The 17,916-nt window shown below is 45.3% G+C and overlaps 1 long non-coding RNA gene across 4 annotated transcripts in view; it reads left to right on the top strand.

The window, feature by feature from the left end:
- LOC118173760 overlaps positions 1–17,916 on the top strand; it is a 145,533-nt gene that overhangs the window by 114,949 nt on the left and 12,668 nt on the right. For all 4 annotated transcript variants that reach the window (XR_004754369.1, XR_004754368.1, XR_004754370.1 and 1 more), the window contains one exon: positions 13,778–13,854. This is a non-coding gene — a long non-coding RNA (uncharacterized LOC118173760). The remainder of the gene's footprint in view (positions 1–13,777; positions 13,855–17,916) is intronic.

Here is a 17,916-nt window from a genome sequence, read left to right as displayed (position 1 = left end):
CTGAGCATATAACAGCTGTGGGCTGGCGATGAGTGACTCTAGTGGCAGATAAACCACTGTCTGGGGAAAGGACCCTTTCCTGTGTCCTAGCCTTGTCCTGCTTCAGATGAAAAGCAAAGTGCTTTGGTTTCATGTTAATGGAGGTTTGCATGTTCCTTAGTTATGGATATACTGAGAAGGAGAGTAAATAAATAAGTAAGGAAATATTAAAAAGAAAATAAAAGTTGGTATTTGACTTGCAATCTGAAGGGAGAGCTGCAGCCATTTGCACCCAGAGAGAAATGGGCCCCCAAATTTCACTGTGTGCCTGCTGCCCACTGAGCATCCTGCTGACACTGGCAAACTTCTTTACCTTAGCATTGCTAGACTAAATAGCACAGCGTCCCTTTGTAGGAGTGGAGATGTCAGGGTAGAGGTGCTATGGTCAGGAAGGTTGAACAGCAGCTGCCTGTATGACTCCTAACTACAGCCAGAGCTGTCACTTGCTCACTGTCAGAAGCATTAAATTAAAGTTATATATATATTATATATATACATATATATATATATATCCTCCCCTTCCCCCACAGTATAACAAAAACTTCATTTTTGTTATATGAACTAGGAAAAGAAATGTACCTGGAGGGTACACATAATTTATTTAGAAAAATAGGAAAAGCAAATATCTGCAGATGATGAAAAAATTCTCCAGTCCTTGGGGTTATTTGATCTGCTAATTATCTATACTTCAGAAGCCATTATTCATACTTTTCTTTTTTCCTGCAAGAAATCTATTTGGCAACCATATATATATATGTGTAATTTTCTCTGAGATCAGCAGGAACAAAAGAGCAGAAGAATTCAAGTTGTAAACTATTAATAAAATGCAAACACACAACAGCCTTCTTTGTTTGATGTTTCCCAGCAAGCAGATTGAGACAGAGATTCCTGTTATGTCAGTGGGTTGAATCACTGAAAAAAAAAAAAAAAAATGAAGTTCTGCACACTTGCCTTTGCCCAGCTGAACAACCAAGGGCAAACTGCAGCTTGGTTTGGAAGCACGCTTGGCGCAGGCAGCGGTGGTGACTCATGTATATTCACAGCAGCACGGCTTTGGATATCCTGCACCTTGTTACTCTAAAGCCAGCCCATTCATCAGCACAAACACCGTACTGCACACTTTCCTCTGGACAAAAAGCCAAACTAGGGAGGCCTTGGGAACTCAGATTTACTCCGGGCTTGATCCAGAGCTTGCTGCAAAGATTTCCTTTGACTGCAATGGGTTGTGGAACTACCTAAAAGTGGCCTGGTGCGGGTAGGAATCAGGATGTAAACTTGTGTCATATTTTACACCCTGAATATTTTGCAGCGTCATGGACAAGGTCACCTGGAAAAGGGCAAATCCACCTTATTTGGTGCCCATGCTGTGCAAACCTAGAGCAGGGCTGTCGCTCATCTTGCCCTGGCTATACATTGTAGGGAGTGTGTTGAAAATTCATCAGTTACTATTTGTTCTTGAAAAACATGGATCTTCTCTCAGGATAAACATTTCTGACAGCACGTGGCCTGCGTGACAGCTGGAGGCCTAAGAGGGGCTTAAACAATATACAGAGAGCTGGCACAGACCTCAGCAGACTGGATGTGCGGGAGAACAGTGTGTTAAGGTGGGACGTCTGTTGCTTCTCTCTATACCCTGGAAGATATATCTGCCTGGATCTGTATTTTCTGGGTGCTTCAGAAGCCTCTGTTGAAAGCTGTGAGCTGTGGAGGCAGATGAGCACAGTAGTCTGGTGATATTTGCAGGGAGTACTTCGTATCCCATGGCTGACAAGAGGACTAATAGAGCTTTAGCCAGCTCTGGCTAGAAAACTGTGTGACATTTGCAGCGTCCATCTCTGCCTTCAGTACTGTCAGTTTTTATGGCATGTCTTCTGCAGGACAGAGGGCCAGCTAGACATTATTTGCCAAGGTATCAAGTAAGAAAAAAAAGAGACACACACTGTCTGAGGGGCATGGAAAGAAATAGTCCACAGCTAGAGGCACAAGTCTGAGGTTATGAACACGTGTGCATGTAATGGGTCATGCTGAGAAATCACAGCCCAGGAGGGTGAACCCCAGATTGTAGGATTTTCTTCTTTTTAATGTTCTTTATCTGACTATTCATGCTCTTTCAGGGTCAGAGCTATATGGGGGTATATGTACATTCCTATGGGGTATGTCTGTCATCTCCCGAGGTAGCAAATCTGCCAAGGCTCCACGTAATGGCTCCAACAGCAAGCTGTCAGGCTCCCGAGCAGACGTCCTGGTCAACCATAACTGAGGTGGATTGAATCTAGTGAGCTGTACCTTGCTCAGGAGCTGCAGTGTGCCAGCTGGGGGACAGTGAGGCATTTATCCACCAAAGGTAGGGAAGTGCACAACTGATTTGTTTTATGTTGCAAGTGTGACTTCCCATATGTCAGTGAACAGAGTGCGAGTCCACCGCAGACTGGTTGTTTGAAGAACAGAACAGACAGCCAAAATGTGAGAGTGTCCCTGGGTCACCCAAGTCTGCCTCCAGTTCACACAGGATGGAACAGGAGGAAAAAGAAATGTTTTGGCTCTGAATATTGATACTGTGTTGTGACTTTTTTTTTTTTTTTTTTTTTTTTTAGGTCAGAGGGTCACATTAGAGCTGTGCTAGGGAATAGAACTTTGCACAAGGTCATGATGTAGATGAGAGAACAACTGATCCAAACAGTTTGTCTCCAGTCAAGCCAGCTGGCCAGGGCATGTCAGCCTAGCTGAAACTCAGCTCACACCCTCATAAAACAAATGGGCAAACTCCAGCACCAGCATAAACTGACCTTTCCATAAACCTGCTGTGCTGCTTTATAGCAGTTGAGCCTCTGGCCCAATCTTTTTTAAATGCCACTGTTTGCCAACCTTGCATTCTTCCTGCAAACCAACGGAGTGTGTTAAGAGAGGAGGATAATTAGGGAGAACACAGTAATTAATACGGCAGATAATAACCCAGAGGTGTAATTTAGCTGCCTGACTTGCACTGAATTCCCTGGGCTGGAGCAGGAGTGGAGGAGGAAAAGGCACCTGCTGAAGCCTTTCATAGCAGCTTTAGTTCTTGGCAGGAGGCAATCACACATCGAGCAAACAGAGGCCCCCGAGGTCTCTCCTGAGCTGCTAATGATTGCCTTGCAGACAGTGATGGCATGTCAGTATTGATTATTTTCCTATTATAAACTCCTTTCTCTTGTCCCTTTTTGCCATGATCTGTTGGGTAAACACAAGAAATAAGTGAGAAGAGCTGAGGTTTGGGGTTATGAAGTGTCTGGAGGAGGGGAAGCACTGATTCAGCTGGCAGCTAGTTCTTTTTCTAAGCAAGTGGCTACAGCTGAAATAAAATACAAAGGGACGTGGTGGCATACAGATAAAAAAAACATTCTTCAGGTCTGTGCGGGCTTTTCTACACTGACAATATAAGGGGCATTTTTTAATGCTGGCTGCTGTCCTCAGTGCAGCTGCAAATGGCAAAACGTCTCTCATCACTTAGCCTAGAGCCAGCATTAACTTGGTGCAGTGTGAGTGCTTCTGTGCCCTACAGATTTCGCCCCAGTTCTAGTTGGACTGCAGTGCATTTACTTTTAGGGTTGTTTAGGCAGTGCAGTCGTTGATACGGTCCTGTGCCTAGGGTTTTGTTAAAGCAAGCAGCTATTGAAAACCTATAGGATTGTGTTTTCCTACTCCAGATGCTCTCGGGATCTTGGGGGAACTGTCATGCTTCTGCTCACAACATGTGCCAATGTAAGGTCGTGTTTTTTTTTTTTTTTTTTTTTTTTTTTTTTTTTTTTCTTTAAATGGTATTTGGGCTGTCATTTCCTAAAACTTGTCCCCTGCATGATAAATGAACATGTTTTATTCAGGACATTGGAGTGCACTTGAGAGACCTGAGCAGTTCTACTGACCTTCTCAGTGAACTTGAACAAGTGTTTTCTCTCCCTGGGTCTGTTTCTTCCCAGAGGTTTAAAGCCAAATAAATGTCACCTATAACTATTACTGGCCGTTGATCTTTGGACCCATCTTTCCACGTGCCGTGACAATAGCGGTGGGCACATCCTACCCTGCAGCTCTATAGGAGTAGAATATCTAGGCTATTATTTTAACTGGCTAATTTTCAAAGAATGATTTACTCCATCCCAAAATAACTGCATAAAGAAAGTATTGGAAGTGAATCATTCTCCTGACTTGCCCGTTCTGTCTTTTCTGAGTGTGGTGGAAGCCTGGATGGCTAATGAGACCGGACATCTATTTTTTTAAGGAAGTAAACCTATAAAGTCTCAGAATGCAGATGTGAGAGTTTTTAAAACCTCTTCCTTTCATCTTTATTGTGTGGTGTGTGGCTTTGGTTGTTTTTCTTTTTTGTCTTTGTGTCTTGGTTCAGCTGCATAGCTTTCCTGATACAGAAACATGGGGTTCTGTAATACAACATGATGGAGAAAAGGAACGGAGGAGGTTTGTGAGGGGAGACAGGCAATAAAAATCTAAGAAAATGAGCCTGATATTGTTATGTTATGAAGTGTCCTAAGTGTTTAGCAGGGAAATAGCACAATAAAAATTGTGTCCTGCTAGGATAAGTAACCTTGTTTCTGCCTGATTAGTGCTAATTTTTCATGGAGAAGGTGGTTCATGCTTGATTTGTCAATAAGTGTATTATACCAAATCTTGTTGTCCTCTATGATGGTTATAAAAAGTAGTGATTTTTTTTTTTTTTTTTTCCTTGTTTTCCCTTCCCCTTCTGGCTGTCAGGGTGAATTTGTATCTTCTGGCAACGTTGGGGAGGTGGGAAAGATGTCAAAAAGAGGACGTAAAATGCATTTTAAAGTGAGCTGTTAGGAATTGGTTTGACATTTCTGACAAAGGGAAAGGTTACTGCACACAGCTCTTCAGCTCTTATCTTCTTATTCCTTTTCTTGTCAATCATAACTGGAACTAGAGAAATTCCTTGTCATGACTGACTTGTCCCATGCACACAGCTCATCTGGTGGCTAGGCTTGGCTTGGCATGTAGGCGTTAGGCACGCTGTCCGGGCTGTGTCTGGAAATTGGGTACATCTCTCTTGAGTGTCCCCTGGGCTTACTGGGAAGCAGGCTGGCTGGTTCAGAGGTAGCCCTGGTCTCTCTCTGCACTGTATTTTCCCTTCTTTTATTTGCAGGAGTGAGAAATGTCTGCTCCTGCACTCTTGGGTCCTACAAGGAGGTCTTTAACTTTACTGAGTGTCTTCCAGAAGTTTAAGATCACAGATCTGGAGCCATTTGTATAACTTGAAGTACTTTTACTGGTGACAACAGACCAATACCACCGATGCCAAAATTGGCACCTGGGGTGTTTTGCCTGGCTCAATCTCTGGTCACCAGATTGGGGAGAAAGATGGGGTACAGACAGATACAGTTATAAACTTTGTATAGATTCAAATGGGCATGCCAAAACTAAAAGGAAGTGTGTTGAGGAAGAGCCTTACTAGTGAAAAAAATCTGGCTTTTAAGTGCAAAATTGTTTTACTGTTAATGCTTAAAATTGCAAATGAATTGAGCCTGAGAGAAAGGAAATCAACATACATGAACATGCACTAATAGGTGCTTACCCCGTGTTCGATTCCTAGATAGCTCACAGTTAAAAATAAAAAAATATTTGCCAGTTCAGTCCATTATGAAGAGCAATAACTAGTTCTAAATAGCTCTTTGTTTCTTCTCAAATCCTGTTATAGGACTGGCTTAATTACTTCAGTTACCTGGTTTGTAAAATAAGAGAAAGAAGCACTTTCAATATTTTGGTAAAAATGTGCAAATTTGATTGCTTTTCCAAAAGCAACTGAAAACGTAAACTTATTTGAGGAAACCCTCAAGTGGCTGTCCTTTAGCTGAGCATTAATACTTTCAGAAGCAGATGCAGCAAGTAAGTTTCATTCATTCTTTTTCTTCTTGCTTTGTAGTTCTGTGGTATCCACGTAGGTGAGAGGGTGGTAAACCTCCGTAGGGTTTTTCCCTCTTCTTCTGGTTTGCTGCTGTTGGTTTTGCTTTTTGTCTTTCTGGACTGAAACTAAAGGCAATGTTTCTGGAGGCCTGGAGAAGCCTCCAATGGCAGAGTTTTTCTTGGCAGGCAGTGGAGCACTACTGCAAGGCAGAACAGAAGCGCCGTATTTAGCAAGCAGTTGTCACTCTCCGAGTTGACGAAACAATTAGCAGGAGATGATGCCCTGTTGCTGTTCTGCTCTTTTAATAGCACCACAGTGCTCCTTTGCCAGGACAAGCTTCTTTGTAGCTCGAATAAACCAGGTGGAACCACACACGACTGCCTTCACACCAGACTCTCTCCAAGTCTCGCAGAGGGAACATTTAGCTGGCAAAGGGGAGCGTGTTCCTCCTGAAAGAGGAAACCAATCTACCAACGAGAATGCTCTCTGCAGATTGAAGCAGTTAATGTAACAGGAGCAAACCCCCTTCTAAAAATGGCTCCAGCAGCCAGAAAGGAGATAAATTACCAGACACTGCCCTTACCCCCATGCTTTACAAGCTGTGCAGTGTGTTGTCTCGTGAGCACAGGGGTGGGAGCTGCTCTGATCTGCACAAGAGTGACAGTTTTCCATGCCCCTGACATCCAATATTAATTCATACATAGACAACAATGAAAAGCTCCTTGGAAAAGTGATGCTGCCACACATCAGACCAATTCAAGCAGCTGCTGGATTAGAGCTCTGCCCTTTATTTATTTCCTGGTGACTCTTTTGCACTACTTCTGGAAGCAAATAGTGGGGTTTGCTGGGCTGCAAGCTGAGCTTGTTGCTAAATATGCTGGAAACGCTGAGCAGTGGATGCCACTTTGCCTTCTATGCTGCTGCATATGGATTGGTTCCTGCGAGAGTTTCTGATAAATATTTTGACGGCCTTGTTTTATCAGCCATGCAGGAAGGCAATCATGAAAAGAAAAAAAAAGGAAAAAAGAAAAAAAAAGAAGAAAGAGAAAAGGGGATTAAAATTAACAGTGATCTCAATTCCCTGTGTTTCAGTTAAACAACCTCATTAATCCTGTCTGCAGTGCATGTACTATGTCTGTGCTCCCCGCTCTGACAGGTCCCCAAATCACATTCACTGCCATTCATTATGTGCAATGGAATAAAACATTTATTCAAAGTCATGTTTTATTCCAGGGAGAAAATCTATTTCTGTAAACTCCAGACATCTTTTTAACTGTTACCACTTCCCTCCCTAGCCCTGGGCCTCGTGCCCAGGAGATGAGTCCTGCCGGTCTTGGTAGGATCCTGCCACCACACAGCATGGCCCCAGTGGGATGGATGCAAGCTTCATGAGATCTCACGGTTGCAGATAACACAGCCTGGTTTCAAAAACGTAAGAATTCTGGAGAGTTCTTGGCATTTCTCATATTCCTCTACATGTCACTGGGACCGGGACCATATCAGCCAGTCTAAGGAGGGATACATTATATTTTGCGTATGTCCATGGGAGTTTTCTTTTTTAATCTAGTGGGTTTTGTGTTAATGTGTGAATTTTGATTTAGGAATACCAATAATGAAAAAGCAGCACCCCTCTTCTGAAATGCTCTCTGTTCTGTCATCAGAGCACGCTGTGACTGACCTTATTTTCTAAGCGAGGAACCATTGGCTCAGAGGTGCACATCATTAGCTCAGGGTTTGTTATCAGACAACAGGAGGCTCTAGCTCTTTCCTACTTGCTTGACCAAGCTGCCTCTTAACTCCCGGGAATTTAACTCAGCTGTTAAGTGTGCAGTCTGTGAAAATGAGCATCTGCGGTTTAACCCGTGCAGATAAAGCAGTGGTGCTCATTTCCAGCAGCGCTTTGCCATTGAAAGCCAGCCAAAACCTGAACTTGTTTTAGGAAGAAACTTTGAGAGCTGAAGGCAGATGGGAGTGCAAACAGATAGGAAATCCAGGTTTTGGAGTTTGGAGCGGGTCCCCTGCCCACTTCACTTACTGGCACGTTCAATAAAGCAGCTCAGTGAAGGTGCAGGCCTAAAATTCAGTGGAAATCAGTGACAAATTTGCTGTTCAGAGCCTACAAATCATGCAGGGAGCCTTGTTACCCGTCTGGAGGTGCCACTCAGTGCTCTGCGGTGTGCGGTGCCCTAGCACAAGGCAGATCTGCTTCACCCTCTGCTTGGCTCTCCGGTAGGGAATGGCATTTTGTTCCTGTGTCAATGGCTGTATGTAAATCACAGAAGCCATGGCTATAACATGGCTATTTCAAAGCAAGACTTTCTACAAATAGAGGGCCCGATACAGCCTAGATTTGTCTTCCCTTTCTCATCTAAGACCCGGCTATCCTCTTCTCACTGTCTCTCTGTGATGTGCTCACCACAGGAGAGACAGTTCCAAGCTATGGCTACCCACAATGCTACCAATACATGCTTTCAAAACAAGAGTGGAGTTTGGCTCTGGCTATCTAGAAAACCCATGAGAATGTTATAAACATCAAGACTCTGAGCCATGCATCAAATTTGGCTGAAAATGGCCAATGCATTTAGGAGTTATTAGCAGCGATAGTGTGTATGCTCAGTTAAACCTTGTTTCCTAAGGAATCTGCGCTAAAATATTGCTCAGACCTCTTAAGACAGTTATGCCCAAGTGCACACACTACTTTAAATCGGGAAGCATGGAAGCAAATTAAGGTTTTAAATCACCATAGGTCAATTACCGAGCGGCTACTGCAACCTGCTATCTCTGCTGAACTACTGTGCAGGCATGAACATCTAAATCAGTGCTGTTTAACCCAGAGCTCTCAAAACAGGACTTATTCAGTGCTGCTGAATCTCACGGCTCTGCAATCATCTTGCTTTCAAATCACTGTAGGAACAATAAGAAAGAAATTCTCACTGTGAAAAAGGTTTAGGTGCTCCTGTAGTTCTCAACTATTCTCAGTCACCGAACTAGACCCAAACTGTTCCTTCAGTTCCTCGGATGCAATCTATATTTTAACTCTTCCAGCATCTGTAATTTAGAATGTCTTGAAAATATTTTTGCCACCTTTCATCCCAGTTGCATTTATAACAGGAATTCTTTCCTGAAAACAAGCTGTCACTGGGTTGAACCAGGGTACTAGCCTGATTGTGTTTAGGGTCCTACATAGACTAGAATTACAATAAAGTGAGAGTAGAATTACGATTACCAGTCATCTGATTATGAAGCAGGTGGATTTCACAAGGCAGAAGGGACCTTACATTTCTGTTCTCATAACCCCATAGAGGAGAGTATGGCTTTGGGATTTTCTGATCTACAGCAGAACCTTTTTCCTAGAACTAGCAACTACTCCATTTAGTTCCTAAAGGAAAGAATCCATCCAAAATGAACTGTCAGCAGTAAAATAGCTAACTTTGGGGAAGAAGATAGCACATGCTATAAAAAACACAACCCCAAAAACAGAATTTTCCCCTATAGACTGATAATGACTCATTTCAATGTCGAAAGCGTAATTGAATTGCTCCTTGCAGCAATTAGGAAAGTCTGTCGATGTGCAACTGCTTAATTGTGTTTTGATACTGCAGACTCTCTGTGGCAAGCTGGAAGCACCATTTTGCCTGCAAAATTAGTTGCTTTTTACTGCTTATTTTTTTCCCAAAGTCCATCCTGAACCAGAATGCACAGAGATGGGGAGGTGACGGGAGTTTTGCGGAGGTTACAGGCCAGAGTCTTGCTCAACCAGCTGAAATAGCCACTGCCCAGTGGCTTGTCAAACCTCTTGCAGCTCATGCCCTTAAACTGCAGTTGACCTATCCATGCCATTCAGGGTGAGGATGGTTTGCAAAGATTTCTGGGTTGAACTGCTGTGCTACACCATTTGTTGCATCTGAAGGGGATTAGGGAGTGATCACATATGTGGCTCTTGTTAAACTCAGGCATCCTAAGAGAAGGGGATGTGAAATATATCTGGGCAGAAAGTACCCTCTGGAGATGACCTGGGCTCACTGTCTGGGTCAAAGCAGATATGGCTAGGAAAGAAATAAAAGTATTGTCTTCTGTCCATCGCTAATGCCAAATGGGTAAGCACCTTTGATAAGGCTCACTGCCACTTGGAGCTGGTGCACGTCTGATTTGGATGGCTCAAGCAAAGGCCCAAATCCTGACGGGGCCAGGTGTTAGGCTAGCAAGGACAGAAATCACCTCGTTGCCACTCCAGTCCAGGGAAGCTTCTGTTTAATGATGTTTCTTGTTTGTTCATCCCAAGAGGGGAAGGAAGAAAAAAGGTTGGTTGTTTTTCTGCTAAGGAGAGTCTCGGAGAGAATTGAAGCCACTGCCGGCTGGTGTGTGGGACCTGGGGAACGAGAGCTGTGCCCAGGAACATCAGGATTCCTTGTTAAGGGATGGTGCAGGGAAAAGGCAACACGTCTCTGTGCTGCTCTGGCCACCTGCCACATTTTGAAACATGAGCCAGCTCTGTCTGGGCAGCTGGATCTCCTCGAGGACTCTGCCAATGACACGGCAGCCAGCTTGTGAGTGTGAGAGGTGGTCAAGCTGTCAGAAAGCATCTCTTTCTCAGAGCTGTTATGAGGGAGATGCAAATGCAGAACCAGTTCCTTCGCTCTGGCCAAGACCAGGCACCCTGGGCAAAGAGGCATCTCCACCTGCCCACCAGCCTTCGTGATTTGGTGTGGGCAAGTGGATGACAAGCTGCTTTCATCCTGGCATCTGTTTTGGAAAGGCTGCAAGTTGTGTTTTTTTGTTTTTAATCTAGCATGCCTGCACTTTAAAGCTGCAACTTCATCCTCTTATCTCAAGCCCTATTGTTAGCTAGCTGCAATAGTCAGCCAGCAGTTATGTTAGCACAGCCAACCTGTGACATTCCAGTTGAGCACACTATGAAATCATCAAATGATTCGATTCAGCGGCTGAAGCATCCTGGAGGATGAGCTGTGCCCTCCAAACCAGCAGATGTGGAGCTAGATCAGACAATCTTAAAGCCCAAAGAGAGTTCAGATCCAGGGCTGCTCTCAGGCCTGAACAGTTCATGGCAGGATGTAGAATGCTTCCCTGAAACATCAACAGAGATGCGTGAACCTGGCCATTTTTTTTGCAGTCAATATCTTGTCTGAGTCATGTGTTCATACATTTTGTTGATAAAATACTGAATTTCACATATGGTGAGATACTGACATTTCTGCAAGAACTGTATTGTAAAAAAGAGAATGTAAATCCAGTCAAAATGGGAAGACTTGACTGGTCTTGGTAATGTTAAGTAGATTTGGAGAATTGAGAGGAGTTAAGAATTTGTACTGGCTGGTAACTTAATACTTATTATGAGAGCCTAGCAGGAATTGCACTTATGCTGCTTGGACTTGGACACTGTTTTGCTCCAACCAAGACGTTGTCGGGGCAGTCACAAACACCAGAAAATTCGTCTGTGATGTCATCAGGGAGAGACTGGTTCCAGATGTGGTAATAAGCGCTGGGAGGCAGATGTGCCCATGACATAGCTCAAAGGATGCCAAAGGAGTGATTGCTCTCCTTTACAATGGAGAGAGAAGGAAGACAGTCAAGTTGGGTCATAACACAAGGCGACTGAGAATGTCTGAAAGATGCATTTGGGGGAACCTTGGAGATATTTTGGGGAACCTGAGAGAGGTTTTGGGGAACATGAGAGATTTTTTGCAGAGCTGAGAGGTGTTTTGCAGAATCTAGGAGGTGTCTGCTGCTGTCTGAGGCTGGGGGAGCTGCCCTCCCACCATGCCAGGACTGTCAGTAGCTGTTGCAGCAGGGGACTGGCGCACCGCAGGCACTGGGGTTTGCCGGGGTTGTTGAGTGGCAGAGGGCACGTCGGGGACTCCCTCATGTGTGCACGGATTGACTGGCATGTTCCCCAGGGGAGCTTCGTGCTGCATGTCATAATCTTGTGTGCCACGCTCAGCCTAGGCTGTCGGTGCCTGGGAGGTGTCACGGGCTGTGGTTCCTCCGGCTGTGTAAATCTGACTTCTGAATGAATCACTGTCAGAGGTATTTCCTCACCCCCAAAGAGACTGATAAACTTCCAGTTTTTTGTTGTTGATTTTTTTTTTTTTCCAAATGAGAAAAAAAATGCATTGTTGAGGAGAATAGATATTTCATGTCGAAGCATTTTGTTTTCCTCGCTGTGCTGTGGAGATCAATAACACACCGCGGCTGAGCATGGGAAGCAGCTGAGCGCTCTCTCTCCTTCTTGATCTGGAAAAAAATAAAATAAAAAATGAAAACTTCAATGAATCCTTGACAGATTTGTGGTTTTCTCACTGAAACGAATCCCTCTCTTCTCCTTCCCTTCTGGTTCATTTCTCTCTTCCTTTTTATTCCCCAAAATAGAACACAGAAAAATTAATCTCCCTTCCAAGCCAAAGTATTTTTAATTTTTTACTTTTATTACTTTAAAAAACAAAACTAAAACAACAAGAAACAAACACCAAACTAATTCATTTTGGCAAGTGTACCGATTTACCACTTGGGAATGAAAAATCGGAAATGGTTTGATTTTAAACTGTTAAAAGTCCAGCTGGCATTTAATGGATTTCCCTTAGCTGAAACCATTCCTGTTGTAGCTCTGAGGAGTCTCTGCTCCTGCAATAGTGGAATCAAGGTTAGGAATAAATGATTTACCTGCATAAAAATACTTAAGTCCAAATTCACCTGATCTAATTTTCAACCTTTGTATCTTTTTGCTTCTGTTTGTCATGGTAAATAAGTAAATAAGTTATTACTTGTGTAGTTGGACAAAAAAAAAGGGGGGGGTTGGGATTTTTTTCTCTATTTTAAAGAGTATGAATGTGACTTTGTTTCCAAATGTTGTCCACTCCCTTTAAAGGTGCCAAACTTTGTTTCAGACAAAGATCTGAAATAAAATGTCATGCTTTACCTTAGGAAGCTGTACTGATTGATGGGTAATTCTTGAACCATGTGCTGGATGTTCGCAGAGCACTAGGAGTTATGAACCGCTACAGATGGGGAAACTGAGGCTCAGATGGGGCTCCCCCCCAGAAAAATTGGTAGCAGTGGGGCCTGATTCCCTTCACTGTGGCATTCTGTTGACTGAAAGCCACAGCCTTTCCTTTTGCAGTTATCACATGGCCCAGGTCTTACCTTTCACACGTACTGCCAGCAGCAGGGGAGAGAGCGCAGAGTCCAGGACACTGTCCTAAACCAGACAATCAGCTCAAGAAGGGGAAAGAAAAAAGAAATAATAGAAAGAAACAGTTTCTGGAGTAGCAGGAATGGCAGCTGAGCAAGGATCCGCAGGTCCAGCCTATGTCTCCTGGTCCTGCCCGTAGCATCCCAGCCCTGGCCCAGGTATGCAGGCTTGGGCAGGAGGAACCCGTCACAACAGCAAGAGATGATTCTTGTTGCATTGCCGAATCCCCGGAGGCACAGGTTAATTGAATGGACATATTTCATTAAACACAGCCTTCACCATCTGTTCCATCCCAATTATTAATGAAAAAAAAAAGAACATGTTTCTCAATTACAACGGTGGAGAAGGTGGGGGAGATATCTGTGGCTTTAAATCCTGTTGGTTTTCCATTAAGATGACCTCACAATTGGGGTGTTTGATTCACTTCCTTGGCCCAGGCTCCCCATTCATTCATTTTTCTCCCTGAAACAGCAGTTTGGGGACTTCCGCAGAGAGGTGTCCCCAGGGTGGTCACCTGGCACAGGATGGGGACAGGAGGGTTTTTTGCTCTGCTCGTGCCTGGAACCAAGGCAATGGGGCAAGAGCATCCCATGAGCTGTTGCGTTCTTGTTTTTCTTTTCTTACAGGTGATGGAAATCCTACCTGTATGCAGCGCTGGGCCCCAGCTCTTCCTGAAGGAAAGTATCGTCTGATCTGAAATGAGGTACGAGTAAAAGATCTATTTTATTTTTTATTACAAATAACGGTTAATATGTGGACAGGCAAAAGTTGCCCTCTGAAATTAGAGAGCCGGTGGTGTAAATTGCCTTTTCCAATCATGTCCCACATCTCTGGCTAAGCATGTTTCGTTACAGCTCCAGCTACTCGCCTGGAGTGTTGGGAAACTGGGAGAGGCACAAGGCAGATGCCGAAGCAAATGCCTGATGTTGTCCTAGGAGATGATTTCCAAATCCGGAGGCAGGTTTGCTCTGACCTTTAGGAGGCAGAGCTGATTTGTTTTGTTGCTTTGCTGTGTTTTTGCTCTGTGTTCCCATTAATCATTTTCATTCAAATGAAACCTGCCAGCGTGCAATGTACAGAACTCATTTCATCAAGCTTGTGTGTGCGTGTTTGTGCGACTTTAAGAAAATACCGCAGCCAGTTCTGTTAAATTATTAGTCCTGTATTTCTCAAATTTATTGTCGCCCTCAGGTAAAATTGGTGCTGCAACTAAATAAAACCTCTGGAAATGAATTCTAACTCCTGACAGCCCTTAAGCCCTTGAGGCATTTAAATTCTGGATTTAGCGGCAGGATTATTACTTCAGTGCAGCAGTTAACCACGTCTTTAAGCAGAGTTGCCTGTAATAGTCAGTCCTGATTCCGCAGCACTTTTACAATGAGGACAGGGAAATGGCCCCTTTTGTTAGCTCCTTTTACTGTAAGTGGTGGGATCAAGCATCCAGCACTGGTTAAAAGACGCACTTCAGAGTTGCAGCCTGAATTATTTTGCATCCGGCTCCTGCTGCATTGTGAATGTACCTCATTTCCCGACCACAGCAAACATTTCCACGTGCTCCTCTGTTTGTGTGCTGGTGCTTTCCTAACGGCAGCAGCACTGCAGGGGCTTCATTTTGCTCTCGCTGCTTTTTCGTGCTTTCAAACTACCTTTATTGCTGAAGTCACCTTGTCCATCTGCACCATTTCAGGAGATGCTAATGGGACCTCGCACGGCTCAGCTCACACGGCTCTGACTGCGGTCCCAAGCCAGTGGGGCTGGGGGTGGCAGGAGGAGCTGGGGATGGCAGCAGGGGCTGGGGGTGGCAGCAGGGGCTGAGGATGGCAGCAGGGGCTGGGGGCTGCCAAGTCAGGTCCTGCTCCCAGGTACCGGCTGGTCCTGGCCAGCAAGCTGAGGGATGCCAAAGCAGGAAGACAGTGAAAAAAGCCAAGAAAAATGTCAGCATGGATACAGATTTTTCTTCTTCACTCATGTGGATGCTGTACTAACAGCGCAGGCTGTGTCCTCTGCCTTTTCTTTGGAGATCTGTGTCTTGGGCTCCTGTCTTTTTGCAGAGGTAGTGTCAAAGCGTTTCATCTGCTGGTGCACCGGAGAGGAGGGAGGACAGCAGCTGAGGCATGGTGGTGCTCCTGGGGAAGGAGCTCCAAGGCTGCGGAGCCAGGGGCGGCAGCTCAGCCAGCAGGTACCTTGCTGATTTACCACTGGAGATAAATATGTCACGGCGACAAGCAGTGAAAAGACTTATTGATAATATTGTAGGCCTCAGCAGGCAGCTCTGGGATCTGATGTTTAGCAGAAGGTCCCCAGTAGAAGGCAGCAGGATTGAAATGTCACCAGGCTCCTTATTTTGTAGCTTCTCTGAAGATGATCTTAACTCTGCATTGGTCTTAGCCCTGATGAAATCCCCTGTGGGAATGCTGACAAATTAATGACCACTTGAACTCTGAGAGGGTTTCTGGCCAGCCTCTGCAGATCCCACCAACAGACAGGGCCAGTCGTGATGTCTGAGTAATTCGAGGATTCAGGGGTCAGGATTGTCCCTTTCCCCCTCCCACCCCATACCCAGCTTTTAAGATTAAAGACATGATCAGTCTTTGGGAAAAGGAAAATCAAGGCTGGCTCTGCCCAGAGCCAGTCACATCAGCACAGAGCCCAAGCAGATTTTTCTTGCTTTCTATTTGTGCCCAGCTCCTGCTCGGTGCAGCTGCAAGACGTTTATAAACAGACTTAAAATACATCTGCGCTAATTGCTGACTACTTTGCATGAGGACCAAATCCTGAAGTAGACCAAAGTGGTGATGATCCCCAGGCTTCTTAAAGATGCCTGTTTCTCAGTTCACAAGCAATCTTGGTCAAGTCCCTAATGGAGAACACATAATTAAGATAATTAGCAGTGAGACACTGAATTACTAAAGCCTTACTTAAAGACTTTTACTGGCTTGTCCCAACTTGTTCCTCACCCAGCTTCCCAGAACTGAGGGTGCAGAGGCAGACAGCGTAGGTGGGCTGTTGGGCTGGGGGATGGACCAGCCCTGGTCCAGCTGGGGTTATGAACGGGGGCTTTGCAGCAGCCTTGGGGATGCATCAGGCAGGGCTGGGATGGAGCAGCACTGGGAGGAGACAGGGACAGGGACAGGTAACGCCAGGGGTGAGCAGGGGACTGCGGCGCTGCTTTGTGTGTCTTGGTGCTCTGGAAAGGTTTATGAACTGGAAACCAGGGCTGCAGGAGAGTCAGCCAGGATTCAGTGCAGTGCTTGAGCTAATTAGGCCTGGGGATCCTGTGGTGAATAACACCAAGTCCGTGCACACAGATGTCTCTGCCCCTCACTCCACTGAGCTGCGTAATGGAGAGCTGCCTGTTTGTGACAATTCAGAGCAGCGCTCTGGCTGGAAGGCCAGTGTACATTAGGTGGCATGATGAGAATAGCGAGGACAAAACTGATGGGCTTAGCGTTTTCTAGCTGGGAATACACAAATGCCTAAGCATCACACATTGAAACTGAGCAAAAGCCTTCAGTCCTCTCCTCAGTGTGCTTGTGTATCCACAGACAGGCACTAACACAACATTAGAGGCTAGCCAAAATAGCTTGTACAAGCCTGATGCACAGAGCAGTGCTCAGATACCTTTGCTTCCAGATACATCTTGGGTCTAAGAAAAAATGTGTGCAAAAAATATGTGGCCAGCTCAGTCCCATCCCTTGTACATCTGCCAGCTGGTTCTGCTCAAAGTTTTGGAGTGCCACTGCAAAAACAAACTTGTTTTTGTGGCTCAGGTTTTAGACAAGGACATTTGTCAGCTCCCACGGAGAGCACGTAGAGCAGGATGTGTATATGTCATGGCGCGGAGCCGTGCTGCCCAGGAGGTGGAGGGAGGGAGCTCTGGCACATAGGACCTTCATGGTTGTTGGACAAGAGCTGGGCACAGCTGGCACTGTGCTCGGGGATGGCTTCAGAGTTTGCTGCCGCCGAGCTGGGCTGCGATTGCTTTGTAGAGCTGAGAGTTATGGCTAAGTGATGGAGATAGGGGGCAAACCCACCCCTCACGGGCCCAGTTCTTGTCACAGGCACTGCAAGGCCCTGGTCCTTGCAAATGTGAAACTGCAAAAATAGTGTGCTGCCAAGTCCCTGGTCAGGGCTGAAGGGTTGTGAGCAGCTTTCTCTTCCTCTCCCAGCAAGGTTAAACAGAATAAGGGGTGATCTTTCCCTGCCCATCTTCCTTCCCCATTTTCTAAGTTTAAGATCCAGATAGCTGCTACAGAGGCAGTGAAATAAATGGCTCATACAGTTGTATTATTTTCCAAAGTTGTAATTTGTGTGTGTGTGTGTGCATGTATGTGCACATACATATGCATGCAAATGATGTATTTTAATTATCCTCATAAATGATGAACGTGCATCTGGGCATGACTGTGAGCCAGGAACAACGCACTCATTTGCTCACCATTGCTTTATCCCTTTTGACCTTAATTTGAATCCCTCTGAGCTGGATGGCTGCATCTGGCAGGGCGGCTGTACCTTACCTGCTGGGACCAAAAGCCTGACGTGGGGAAACGCCGTGCCATCCTTCTCTGCCCACCACCTGGCACTACCTCATGTTCTCCCAAGTCCTCCCTCGTTGCCTTGCCATCTCCTGCTTCATGCATTCAGTCTCTGTCTGCCCTGATTACTTACAGCAGAGAGGCTGAAATTGCGAGGCTCTGTCCCATGCCCGTGCAGCCCAGCCGTGCCTCTCAGCTGCTGGGGTAAGGGCAATGCAATAGGCAGGGAT

Source organism: Oxyura jamaicensis, chromosome 13 (assembly GCF_011077185.1).
Source record: "Oxyura jamaicensis isolate SHBP4307 breed ruddy duck chromosome 13, BPBGC_Ojam_1.0, whole genome shotgun sequence".
Classification (NCBI taxonomy): domain Eukaryota; kingdom Metazoa; phylum Chordata; class Aves; order Anseriformes; family Anatidae; genus Oxyura; species Oxyura jamaicensis.
Note: the sequence above shows the minus strand (reverse complement) of the source record. Positions and strands in the feature narration are given on the sequence as shown.